Genomic DNA, 13459 nt, shown 5'->3' with positions numbered 1-13459 from the left:
GTGGGTATCTTACAAATGGTCAATGTGTTTGTTGTAGTTGTAAGTGTCGCACACACACAAATAGAAACACTCAGTCGCTCACACACTCGTGCACACAGAAATAAAAACACTCACACACACACAAACACTGAAATGAAAATACCGACACTCATATAAATAAAAAGTCCCACACACACAAGGAGCCCCAATAGGTCTATCAAAAAAGTTTCTAGTATTTTCCTAGCCCATAATTTATGATAATTGAAATTCTAACGATAAATAAATACCTACTAAATCAGTATATCGAACATTACGTCCCCGTAACTAATCGGTTCAGCAAAAGAGACCTATACATAAGTAATAGGCATACAAAGAATAATTCCTGGGGTTGATTTGCTTCACTAAGGCGGTGATCCACCATGGTCACAGTGAACTAACTGAAAGAGTCTAAGAGCGACAGAGCGTATATTACGATAACTACATACTTAAGGGAGATAACTACAAAGTATCTTCAACTTTACTTCCCTTGAACATTATAATTTAACAATAAAAAAAATATGCGGGGAAATTAACTCTCGGAAGGGAGATAACTAGATAACATCTTCCAGAGTTACTTTCCTTACATATAATTATATTACTTTTAATAAATTATAATGAGCAAGAGGAAGTAACTTTCGAATATATTATTCAGACATGACATAGATTTTACGATTTTTTGAAGTTTAACTGCTCTCTCTAGTGAGTCGGATGTCCCATTATGGCCATCCAATATATGTTGAAATATCTATACATATATACATATATCTGTCAATATATACCTGTCTCTCTCTCTCTCTCTCTCTCTCTCTATTATATATATATATATATATATATATATATATATATATATATATATACACACACACACCTATCTATATACCACGGGCTACTTTCTGTTTCGGTGTACCAAATCTACTCAGAAACGTTGGTCTGTCCGAGGCTATATTGGGGCCACGTAGTTGGACAGAACCAGAAACACCGTGTTTGGAAAGCAAGCTACGTAGCCACTCTTACTACTATATATATATATATATATATATATATATATATATATATAATACATACGACAGTCTTCTTTTAGTTTCCGTCTCCCAAATCCACTCACAAGGCTTTGGTCGGCCCGAGACTATAGTAGAAGACATTTGCCCAACATGCCACCCAGTGTGACTGAACTCGAAAACATTTGTTAGGTAAGCAAGCTAATTCCCATTCAGACACTACTGTTTGTTAACCGGAGAAGTTCAAGGCGGGACCTAATTGTTTGTATGCAAATGAGTTCATTAATGGGGTCCGGAACTTTCACGGCTGGTTCTTATGAGACAATGCAACCAGCTTGGGTATAGGTGGACTGTGCTCACACACGCAGAAAACACTCACACGTCCGCACCCACGAATATAGATATATGCAAAGACGCCATCTCGTACCTATTTATGTTTCAAATATGTTGACCTTAAAACTGAGACATTCTGGAAACACACGTCCGCACCCAGGCACATAGATACATGCATATACGCAAACTCGTAGGTATTTATGTTTTAAAACATTTGACCTTTCAACCGCGACATTCTGTGTCTGTTTGTGCGCGCATTTCTGTGAGAATGATTGCTCACGAACCGCAATGTGCCGAGTTCAAACCAACAGCGTTGCACCTTCGGCAAGTGTATTCGACTATAGCCTAGGGCCAACCAATGTATTCTGAGTGGAGTTTGTAGAGGGAAACTGAAAGAAGCCGTCGTATATATGAATATCGACGTAGGAATGGCTGTTGTAAGTAGTTTGCTTACGAACCACATGGTTTCGGGTTCATTCCCACTGCCTGTCATCTTCTGCAATTGTTACTATTGTAGCCCAGGGCCTAGCTAATCCTTGTGATGGGATTTAGTGGAAGGAAATTGATAGAATCTCGTCGTATATATGTTTAAATGTGTGTGTGTGTGTCTGTGGTGTTGTGCGTGTGTGTGTGTGTGTGCATGTGCTGTGTGTGAGTGTGTGTGCGTGTGTGTGCGTGTGTGTGCGTGTGTGCGTGCGTGTGTTGTGTGTGTCTGTGTATGTTCGCACTCGAAGGGCACACGAGAATGCACGCACGTACTATCACACATACAGATGCAAGTTTTCTTAATAAAACGGAATGAACTCCCATTCCATCCCTTACAGTTTCTTTTTTGTTTTAGATACTACATATACGTGTGTTGGTATATTCACGTATATCTGTATGTATATATTTATATATATATATATATAAATATATATATATATATATATATAAATATATATATATATATATACGACGCTATGTACGACATATAAATACACAAACACATACATGTGTATGTGTGTGTGTGTGTGTGTGTGTGTGTATATATGAAGGTGCAATAAATTGACTTATTTTGATTTAGTATTTAGTGATCACAAATGTGGGTATCTTACAAATGGTCAAAGTGTTTGTTGTAGTTGTAAGTGACGTACACACAAACAAATAGAAACACTCAGTCGCTCACACACTCGCGCACACAGAAATAAAAACACTCTCACACACAAACACTGAAATGAAAATACCCACACTCACATAAATAAAAACAGTCCCACACACACAAGGAGCCCCAATAGGTCTATCAAAAAAGTTTCTAGTATTTTTCCTAGCCCATAATTTATGATAATTGAAATTCTTACAATAAATAAATAACTACTAAATAAGTATATCGAACATTACGTCCCCGTAACTTATCGGTTCTGCAAAAGAGACCTATACATTAAGTAATAGGCATACAAAGAATAATTCCTGGGCTTGATTTGCTTCACTAAAGGCGGTGCTCCACCATGGTCGCAGTGAAATAACGGAAAGAGTCTAAGAGCGACAAAGCGTATATTACGATAACTACATACTTAAGGGAGATAACTACTTAAGGGAGGTAACTACGTGGCCCTGAATTACATGTACCTGAATGTCCTGCCCCTTAATTACATGGCCCTCAATTACATGGCCCTGAATTACATGACCCTGTATTACCTGCCCTTGAATTACATGTCCCTGAATTATATGCACCTGAATTACCTGCCCGTCAATTACCTTCCCCTGAATTACATGTCCCTGAATTACATGTCCCTGAATGACATTCCTCTAAATTACCAACCGCTGCATTACCTGGATTACATTACCACTGAATTACCCGCCCCTGAATTACATGCCCGAATTACATGCCCCTGAATTTCATGCCCCTGAATTTCATGCCCCTGAATTAACTGCCCCTCAATTACCTGCTCCTTAATTACATGGCCCTGAATTACATGGCCCTGAATTTCATGCCCCTTAATTACATGCCCCTGTATTACCTGCCCTTGAATTACCTGCCCCTGAGTTACATGTCCCTGAATTACATGCACCTGAATTACCTGCCCCTCAATTACCTTTCCCTGAATTACATGTCCCGGAATTATCTGCCAATGAATGACATTCCTCTAAATTACCTGCCCCTGAATTACATACCCCTGAATTACCTTCCCCTAAATTACATGCATCTGAATTACCTGCCCCTGGATTACAAACACCTGAATTAGATGCCCCTGAAATACATGCCCCTTAATTACATGCCTCTTAATTACATGCACATGAATGACCTGACCCTGAATGATATGCCCCTCAATTATCTATCCCTAAATTACCTGCCCCGGAATTACCTGCCCATGAATGTCATGCCCCTGGATAAACTGCCCCTGAATTACATGCCCCTGAATAACATACACCAGAATAAGATACACCTGAATTACCTGCCCCAAAATTACATGGCCCTGAATTATCTGCCCCTCAATTACATGCCTCTTAATTACATGCACCTGTATGACCTGACCCTGAATTATCTATCCCTAAATTACCTGCCCATGAATTACCTGCCCGTGAATGACATGCCCCTGAATTACATGCAGCTAGATTACTTGCCCCTGAATTACATGCCCCTGGATTACTTAACCCAGAATACATGCCCCTGAATTACCTGCCCATGAATGACATTCCTCTAAATTACCTGTCCCTGAATTACCTTCCCCTGAATTACATTCCTCTGAATTACCCACCCATGAATTACATGCCCCTGAATTACATGCCCCTGAATTACCTACCCCTGAATTAACTACCCCTCAATTACATGCCCCTGGATTACCTAACCCAGAATTACATGCCCTGGATTACCTAACCCAGAATTACATGCACCTGAATTACATGCCCCTTAATTACATGCCCCTGAATAACATGCCCTGAATTACGTGCCCCTGAATTACCATCCCCTGAATTTCATGCCCATGAATTACCTGCCCCTGAATGACATGCCCCTGAATGACCTGCCCCTTAATTACATACCCCTGGATTACCTTCCCTGAATTACATGCCCCTGAATTACCTGCCCATGAATTACATGCACCTGAATTACATGCCCCTGAATTACATACACCTGAATTACCTGCCCCTGAATTACCTACCCCTGAGTCACATGTCCCTGAATAACCTGCATCTGAATTTCCTGCCCCTGAATTACATACACCTGAATTACATGCCTTTGAATTACCTGCCCCTAAATTATGGGCCCCTGAATTACCTGTCCCTGAATGACATGCCCCTCAATCACCTGCCCATGAATGACATACCTATAAATTACCTGTCCCTGAATTACCCCTGAATTACCTGCCACTGAATTACCTGCCCCTCAATCACCTGCCCATGAATGACATTCCTCTAAATTACCTTTCCCTGAATTACCCCTGAATTACCTGCCCCTGGATTACCTTCCCCTGAATTACACTCTAAATTACCTGCCCCTGAATTACCTGCCAATGAATGACATTCCTCTAAATCACCTGCACCTGAACTACCTGCCCCTGGATTACCTTCGCCTCAATTACCCGCCCATGAATTACATGCCCCTAAATTACCTGCCCATGAATTACATGCCCCTTAATTACATGTCCTTGAATTATCTGCCAATATTCCTCTAAATTACCTGCCCCTAAATTACTTGCCCCTAAATTACATGCCCCTGAATAACCTGCCCATGAATTACATGCCCCTGAATTACCTGTCCCTGAGTTACATACACCTGAATTACCTGACCCTGAATTACATGCCCCTGAATTATCTACCCCTGAGTCCCTGAATAACCTGCACCTGAATTACCTGCCCCTGAATGACATGCCCCTCAATTACCTGCCCGTGAACTACCTGGCCCTAAAATACATGGCCTCAATTACCTGCCCATGAATTAAATGCCTCTAAATTACCTGCCCATGAATTAAATGCCTCTAAATTACCTTCCCCTGAAGTACCTGCCCCTAAATTACATGCATCTGAATTACGTGCCCCTGAATTACATGGCCCTGAATTACCTGCCTCTTAATTACATGTACCTGAATGACCTGCCCCTGAATGACATGCCTCTGAATTATCTATCCCTAAATTACCAGCCCCTGAATTACCTGCCCGTGAATGACATGCCCCTGAATTACATGCACCTGAATTACATGCCCCTGGATTACCTGCCCATGAATGACATTCCTCTAAATTACCTTTCCCTGAATTACGCCTGAATTACCTGCCCCTGGATTACCTTCCCCCGAATTACATTCCTCTGAATTACCCACCCACGAATAAAATGCCCCTGAATTACATACACCTGGATTACAAGCCCCTCAATTACAAGCCCCTCAATTACCTGCACCTCAATTACATGCCCCTGAATTACAAGACCCTGAATTACCTGCCCATGAATGACATTCCTATAAATTACCTCCCCCTGGATTACCTTCCCCTAAATTACATTGCTCTGTATTACCTGCCCCTGAATTACCTGCCAAAGAATGACATTACTCTAAATCACCTGCACCTGGATTACCTTCCCCTCAATTACCCGCACATGAATTACATGCCCGATTTACCTGCCCCTCAATGACATGCCCCTGAATTACATACCCCTGAATTACCTTCCCATAAATTACATACACCTGAATTACCTTCCCATAAATTACATACACCTGAATTACATGCCCGTGAATTACCTGCCCCTAAATTACATGCCCCTGAATGACCTGCCCCTTAATTAGTTACCCCTGGATTACCTGCCCCTGAATGACCTGCCCCTGAATAACATACACCTGAATTACATACACCTGAATTACATGCCCCTCAATACCTGCCCCTGATTACCTAGCCCTGAATTACCTCCCTGAATGACATGCCCTGAATGACATGCCCCTGAATTACATACCCCTGAATTACCTGCCCAAATTACATGCCCTGAATTACATGCCCCTGAATTACATGCAATGATTACATGCCCCTGAATTACATCACCTGAATTACATGCCCCTGAATTATCTACCCCTGATCCCTGAATACCTGCCACCTGAATAACATACACCTGAATTACCTGCCCCTAAATTACATGCCTGAATTACCTGCCCCTGAATGACATGCCCCTCAATATGCCCATGAATTACCTGCCCCCCATTACCGGCCCATGAACTAAATGCCCCTGAATGACATGCCCTGAATTATCTACCTAAATTACCTGCCCTGAATTACTGCCTGATGACATGCCCTGAATTACCCCCTGAATTACATGCCCCTGAATACCTGCCCTAAATACATGCTCTATACATGCCCCTGACTATGCCATGAATGAATTACCATGCCCTGAATTACCTGCCCTGAATTACATGCCCTGAATTATCTATCATGCCCTGAATTAACTGCCCCTGAATTACATGCCCCTGAATTACCTGCCCCTAAATACATGCCCTGAATTACCTGCCCTGAATACATGCCCCTGAATTACCTGCCCATGAATTACCTGCCCCCAATTACCTGCCCATGAACTACACCCTGAATTACCTGCCCCGAATTACCCCCCCTGAATTACATGACCCTGAATACCTGCCCCTGAATGACATGCCTCTGAATTACATACCCTGAATTACCAGCCCCTGAATTAAATGCCCTGAATTACATGCCCTGAATTACCTTTCATGAATTACATGCCCCTGAATTACCTGCCCCTGAATTACATGCCCTGAATTACCTGCCCCTGAAATTACCTGCCCTGAATGATTACCTGAATCCCCTGAACCCCTAATTAGTTAGCCCTGGATACCTGCCCCTGAATACCTACCCTGAATTACATGCCCCTCAATTACATGCCCCTGAATTACCTGCCCCTGGATTACCTAGCCCTGAATTACCTGCCCCTGAATTACCTCCCAGAATGAAATGCCCCTGAATGACATGCCCCTGAATTGCATACCCCTGAATACCTGCCCATGAATTACATGCACCTGAATTACATGCCCCTGAATTATCTACCCTGAGTCCCTGAATAACCTGCACCTGAATAAATACACCTGAATTACCTGCCCTAAATAACATGCCCCTGAATTACCTGCCCCTGAATGACATGCCCCTCAATTACCTGCCCATGAATTACCTGCCCCCCAATTAGCGGCCCATGAACTAAATGCCCCTGAATTACCTGCCCCTAAATTACATGACCCTGAATGACCTGCCCCTGAATGACATGCCTCTGAATTATCAATCCCTAAATTACCAGCCCCTGAATTAACTGCCCGTGAATGACATGCCCATGAATTACCTTTCATCTGAATTACATGCCCCTGGATTACCTGCCCCTAAATTACATTGCTCTGTATTACCTGCCCCTGAATTACCTGCCAATGAATGACATTACTCTAAATCACCTGCACCTGGATTACCTTCCCCTCAATTACCCGCACATGAATTACATGCCCGATTTACCTGCCCCTCAATGACATGCCCCTGAATTACATACCCCTGAATTACCTTCCATAAATTACATACACCTGAATTACATGCCCGTGAATTACCTGCCCCTAAATTACATGCCCCTGAATGACATGCCCCTTAATTAGTTAGATCTGGATTACCTGCCCCTGAATACCTATACCTACCTGAATAACCTACCCTGAATACATACACCTGAATTACATACACCTGAATTACCTGCCCCTGAATTACCTGCCCTGAATTACCTGCCCCTGAATTACCTTCCCAGAATGACATGCCCCTGAATGACATGCCCCTGAATTACATGCAACTGATTTAAATGCCCCTGATTTACATACACCTGAATTACATGCCCCTGAATTATCTACCCCTGAGTCCCTGAATAACCTGCACCTGAATTACATACACCTGAATTACCTGCCCCTAAATTACATGCCCCTGAATTACCTGCCCCGGAATGACATGCCCCTCAATTACCTGCCCATGAATTACCTGCCCCCCAATTACCGGCCCCTGAATTACCTGCCCCTGAAGTACCTGCCCCTAAATTACATGACCCTGAATGACCTGCCCCTGAATGACATGCCTCTGAATTATCTATCCCTAAATTACCAGCCCCTGAATTGCCTGCCCGTGAATGACATGCCCCTGAATTACCTTTCATCTGAATTACATGCCCCTGGATTACCTGCCCCTAAATTACCTGCAGATGAATGACATTCCTCTGAATTACCCACCCACGAATTACATGCCCCTGAATTACATGCCCCTGAATTACATGCCCCTGAATTACCTACCCCTGAATTACATACATGCACCTCAATTACATGCCGCTGAATTACCTAACCCTGAATTACCTGCCCCTGAATTACCTTTCCCTGAATTACATGCCCCTGAATTACATGTCCCGGAATTATCTGCCAATGAATGACATTCCTCTAAATTACCTGCCCCTGAATTACATACCCCTGAATTACCTTCCCCTAAATTACATGCATCTGAATTACCTGCCCCTGAATTACAAACAACTGAATTAGATGCCCCTCAATTAAATGCCTCTTAATTACATGCACATGAATGACCTGACCCTGAATGATATGCCCCTCAATTATCTATCCCTAAATTACCTGCCCCGGAATTACCTGCCCGTGAATGTCATGCCCCTGAATTACATGCCCCTGAATAACATACACCAGAATAAGATACACCTGAATTACCTGCCCCAAAATTACATGCATCTGAATTGCCTGCCCCTGAATTACATGGCCCTGAATTATCTGCCCCTCAATCACATGGCTCTTAATTACATGCACCTGTATGACCTGACCCTGAATTATCTATCCCTAAATTACCTGCCCATGAATTACCTGCCCGAGAATGACATGCCCCTGAAATACCTGCACCTAGATTACCTGCCCCTGAATTACATGCTCCTGAATTACATGCCCCTGGATTACCTGACCCAGAATTACATGTCCCTGGATTACCTAACCCAGAATTACATGCCCCTGAATTACCTGCCCATGAATGACATTCCTCTAAATTACCTGTCCCTGAATTACCTTCCCCTGAATTACCCACCCATTAATTACATGCCCCTGAATTACATGCCCCTGAATTACCTACCCCTGAATTACATGCCCCTCAATTACATGCCCCTGGATTACCTAACCCAGAATTACATGCCCCTGGATTACCTAACCCAGAATTACATGCCCCTTAATTAAATGCCCCTCAATTACCTGCACCTGAATAACATGCCCCTGAATTACGTGCCCCTGAATTACCTGCCCCTGAATTACCATCCCCTGAATTTATGCCCATGAATGACATGCCCCTGAATGACCTGCCCCTTAATTACATACCCCTGGATTACCTGTCCCTGAATAACCTATACCTGAATAACCTGACACTCAATAATCTGCCCCTGAAGTTCCTGCCCCTAAATTACCTTCCCCTGAATTACATGCCCCTGAATTACCTGCCCATGAATTACATGCACCTGAATTACATACACCTGAATTACCTGCCCCTGAGTCACATGTCCCTGAATAACCTGCAATTGAATTACCTGCCCCTGAATTACATACACCTGAATTACGTGCCTTTGAATTACCTGCCCCTAAATTATGGGCCCCTGAATTACCTGTCCCTGAATGACATGCCCCTCAATCACCTGCCCATGAATGACATTCCTATAAATTACCTTTCCCTGAATTACCCCTGAATACCTTCCCCTGAATTACACTCTAAATTAAGTGCCCCTGAATTACCTGCCAATGAATGACATTCCTCTAAATCACCTGCACCTGAAAACCTCTGGTTTACGCCCCAATTACCTTCCCATGAATTACCGCCCCTGAATTACCTGCCCCCAAATTACATGCCCCGGATTAACCTGCCCCTGAATTACATGCCCCTGAATTACCTGCCCCTGAATTACATACACCTGAATTACCTGACCCTGAATTACATGCCCCTGAATTATCTACCCCTGAGTCCCTGAATAACCTGCACCTGAATTACCTGCCCCTGAATTACATGCCCGTGAATTACCTGCCCGTGAATTTCCTGCCCCAAAATTACATGCCCCTGAATTACCTGGCCATGAATTACCTGCCCCTGAATAACATACACCTGAATTAACTTCCCCTCAATTACCTGCCCCTGAATTACATACCCCTGAAGTACCTGCCCCTAAATTACATGCATAATTAAATGCCCCTCAATTACCTGCCCCTGAATTACAAACACCTGAAATACATGGCTCTGAATTACCTGCCTCTTATTTACATGCACCTCAATGACCTGCCCTGAATGACATGCCTCTGAATTATCTATCCCTAAATTACCGGCCCCTGAATTACCTACCCGTGAATGACATGCCTCTGAATTACCTGCACCTAGATTACCTGCCCTGAATTACATGCCCCTGAATCACCTTTCATCTGAATTACATGCCCCTCGATTACCTGCCCCTAAATTACCTGCCCATGAATGACATTCCTCTGAATTACCTGTCCCTGAATTACCCCTGAATTACCTGCCCCTGGATTACCTTCCCCTGAAATATATTGCTCTGAATTACCCACCCACGAATTACATGCCCCTAAATTACATGCCCCTGAATAACCTACCCCTGAATTACATACACCTAAATTACATGCCCCTCAATTATCTGCACCTCAATTACATGCCCCTGAGTTACATGCACCTGAATTACCTGCACCTGAATTACATGCCCCTGAAATACATTGCTCTGAATTACCCACCCACGAATTACATGCCCTTGAATTACATGCCCCTGAATTACATTCCCCTCAATTACCTGCTCCTCAATTACATGCCGCTGAATTACATGCCCCTTAATTACATGCCCCTGAATTACCTGCACCTGAATTACATGCCCCTCAATTACCTGGGTCTGAATTACCTTGCTCTGAATGACATGCCCCTTAATTACTTAACCCTGAAGTACCGGCCCCTGAATTACCTGCAACTAAATTACATGCATCTGAATTACCTGCCCCTGAATTAAAACACCTGAATTACATGACCCTGAATTACCTGCCCCTCAATTACATGTCTCTTAATTACATGCACCTGAATGACCTGCCCCTGAATGACATATCTCTGAATTATCTATCCCTAAATTATCTGCCCCTGAATTACCTGCCCGTGAATGACATACCCCTGAAATACCTCCACCTAGATTACCTGCCCCTGAATTACCTGCCCGTGAATGACATACCCCTGAAATACCTGCACCTAGATACCTGCCCCTGAATTACATTTCATCTGAATTACATGCCCCTGAATTACCTGCCCCTGGATTACCTAACCCTGAATTACAAGCTACTGAATTACCTGCCCATGAATGACATTCCTATAAATTACCTCTCCTTAAATTACCCCTGAATTACCTTCCTCTGAATTACCTGCCAATGAATGACATTCCTCTAAATCACCTGCCCCTGGATTACCTTCCCCTCAATTACCCGCCCATGAATTACATGCCCCTGAATTACCTGCCCCTGAATGAAGTGCACCTGAATTAAATGCCCCTGAATTACATACACCTGAATTATCAGCTCCTGAATTACATGCCCCTGAATTATCTGCCCCTGAGTCCCTGAATTACCTGCCCCTCAATTACCTACCCATGAATTACATACACCTGAATTACATGCCCGTGAATTACCTGCCCCTAAAATACATACACCTGAATTACATGCCCGTGAATTACCTGCCCCTAAAATACATGCCCCTCAATTACCTGCCCATGAATTACATGCCCCTGAACTACATGCCCCTTAATTACATGTCCCTGAATTATCTGCCAATGAATGACATACCTCTAAATTACCTGCCCCTGAATTACATACCCCTGAATTACCTGCCTCTAAATTACATGCATCTGAATTACCTGCCCCTGAATTACAAACACCTGAATTACCTGCCCCTCAATTACATGCCTCTTAATTACATGCACATGAATGATCTGACCCTGAATGATATGCCCGAATTATCTATCCCTAAATTACCTGCCCGGAATTACCTGCCAGTGAATGATATACCCCTGGATTAACTGCCCCTGAATAACCTGCCCCTGAATAACATACACCTGAATTAACTTCCCCAGAATTACATGCCCCTGATTTAACTGCCCCTGAATTACATGGCCTTCAATTACCTGCCCCTCAATTACATGCACCTAAATGACCTGCCCCTGAATTATCTATCCCTAAATTACCTGCCCGTGATTGACATAACCCTGAATTACCTGCACCTAGATTACCTGCCCCTGAATTACATGCCCCTGGATTACCTAACCCAGAATTACAAGCCCCTGAATTACCTGCCCATGAATGACATTCCTCTAAATTACCTGTCCCTGAATTACCCCTGAATTACCTTCCCCTGAATTACCTGCCCCTAAATTACATGACTCTTAATTACATGCACATGAATGATCTGACTCTGAATGATGTGCCCTTGAATTACCTATCCCTAAATTACCCACCCGTGAATGACATGCCCCTGAATTACATACACCTGAATTACATGCCCCTGAATTACCTTCCCTGAATGACATGCCCCTGAATTGCATACCCCTGAATTACCTGCCCATGAATTACATGCACCTGAATTACATGCCCCTGAATTACATGCAACTGATTTACATGCCCCTGAATTACATACACCTGAATTACACTCCCCTGAATTATCTACCCCTGAGTCCCTGAATAACCTGCACCTGAATTACATACACCTGAATTACCTGCCCATGAATTACCTGCCCATGAATTAAATGCCCCTGAAGTACCTGCCCCTAAATTACATGACCCTGAATGACTTGCCTCTGAATTATCTATCCCTAAATTACCAGCCCCTGAATTACCTGCCCGTGAATGACATGCCCCTGAATTACCTTTCATCTGAATTACATGCCCCTGGATTACCTGCAGATGAATAACATTCCTCTAAGTTACCTGGCCCTGAATAACCCCTGAATTACCTGCCCCTGGATTACCTTCCCCTGAATTACATGCCCCTGAATTACATTCCTCTGAATTACCCACCCACGAATTACATGCCACTGAATTATATGCGCCTGAATTACCTACCCCTGAATTACA

At 43.3% G+C, this 13459-nt stretch overlaps 1 long non-coding RNA gene across 2 annotated transcripts; it reads right to left on the bottom strand.

Annotated features, from left to right (window-relative positions):
• Nucleotides 1–4337: 4337 nt before the first annotated feature.
• On the bottom strand, nt 4338–11853 carry LOC118767732. 2 transcript variants are annotated; one of them, XR_005003644.1, is made up of 4 exons: nt 11612–11853; nt 10838–11552; nt 5540–5569; nt 4338–5479 (listed from the first exon to the last, which is right to left on the bottom strand). It is a non-coding gene; the product is annotated as an uncharacterized LOC118767732 (long non-coding RNA). The 2 variants fall into 2 exon arrangements; XR_005003643.1 differs by having other exon boundaries at nt 10838–11853.
• Nucleotides 11854–13459: the final 1606 nt, after the last annotated feature.

Source organism: Octopus sinensis, linkage group LG24, assembly GCF_006345805.1.
Source record: "Octopus sinensis linkage group LG24, ASM634580v1, whole genome shotgun sequence".
NCBI classification, from domain to species: Eukaryota; Metazoa; Mollusca; class Cephalopoda; order Octopoda; family Octopodidae; genus Octopus; species Octopus sinensis.
Note: the sequence above shows the minus strand (reverse complement) of the source record. Positions and strands in the feature narration are given on the sequence as shown.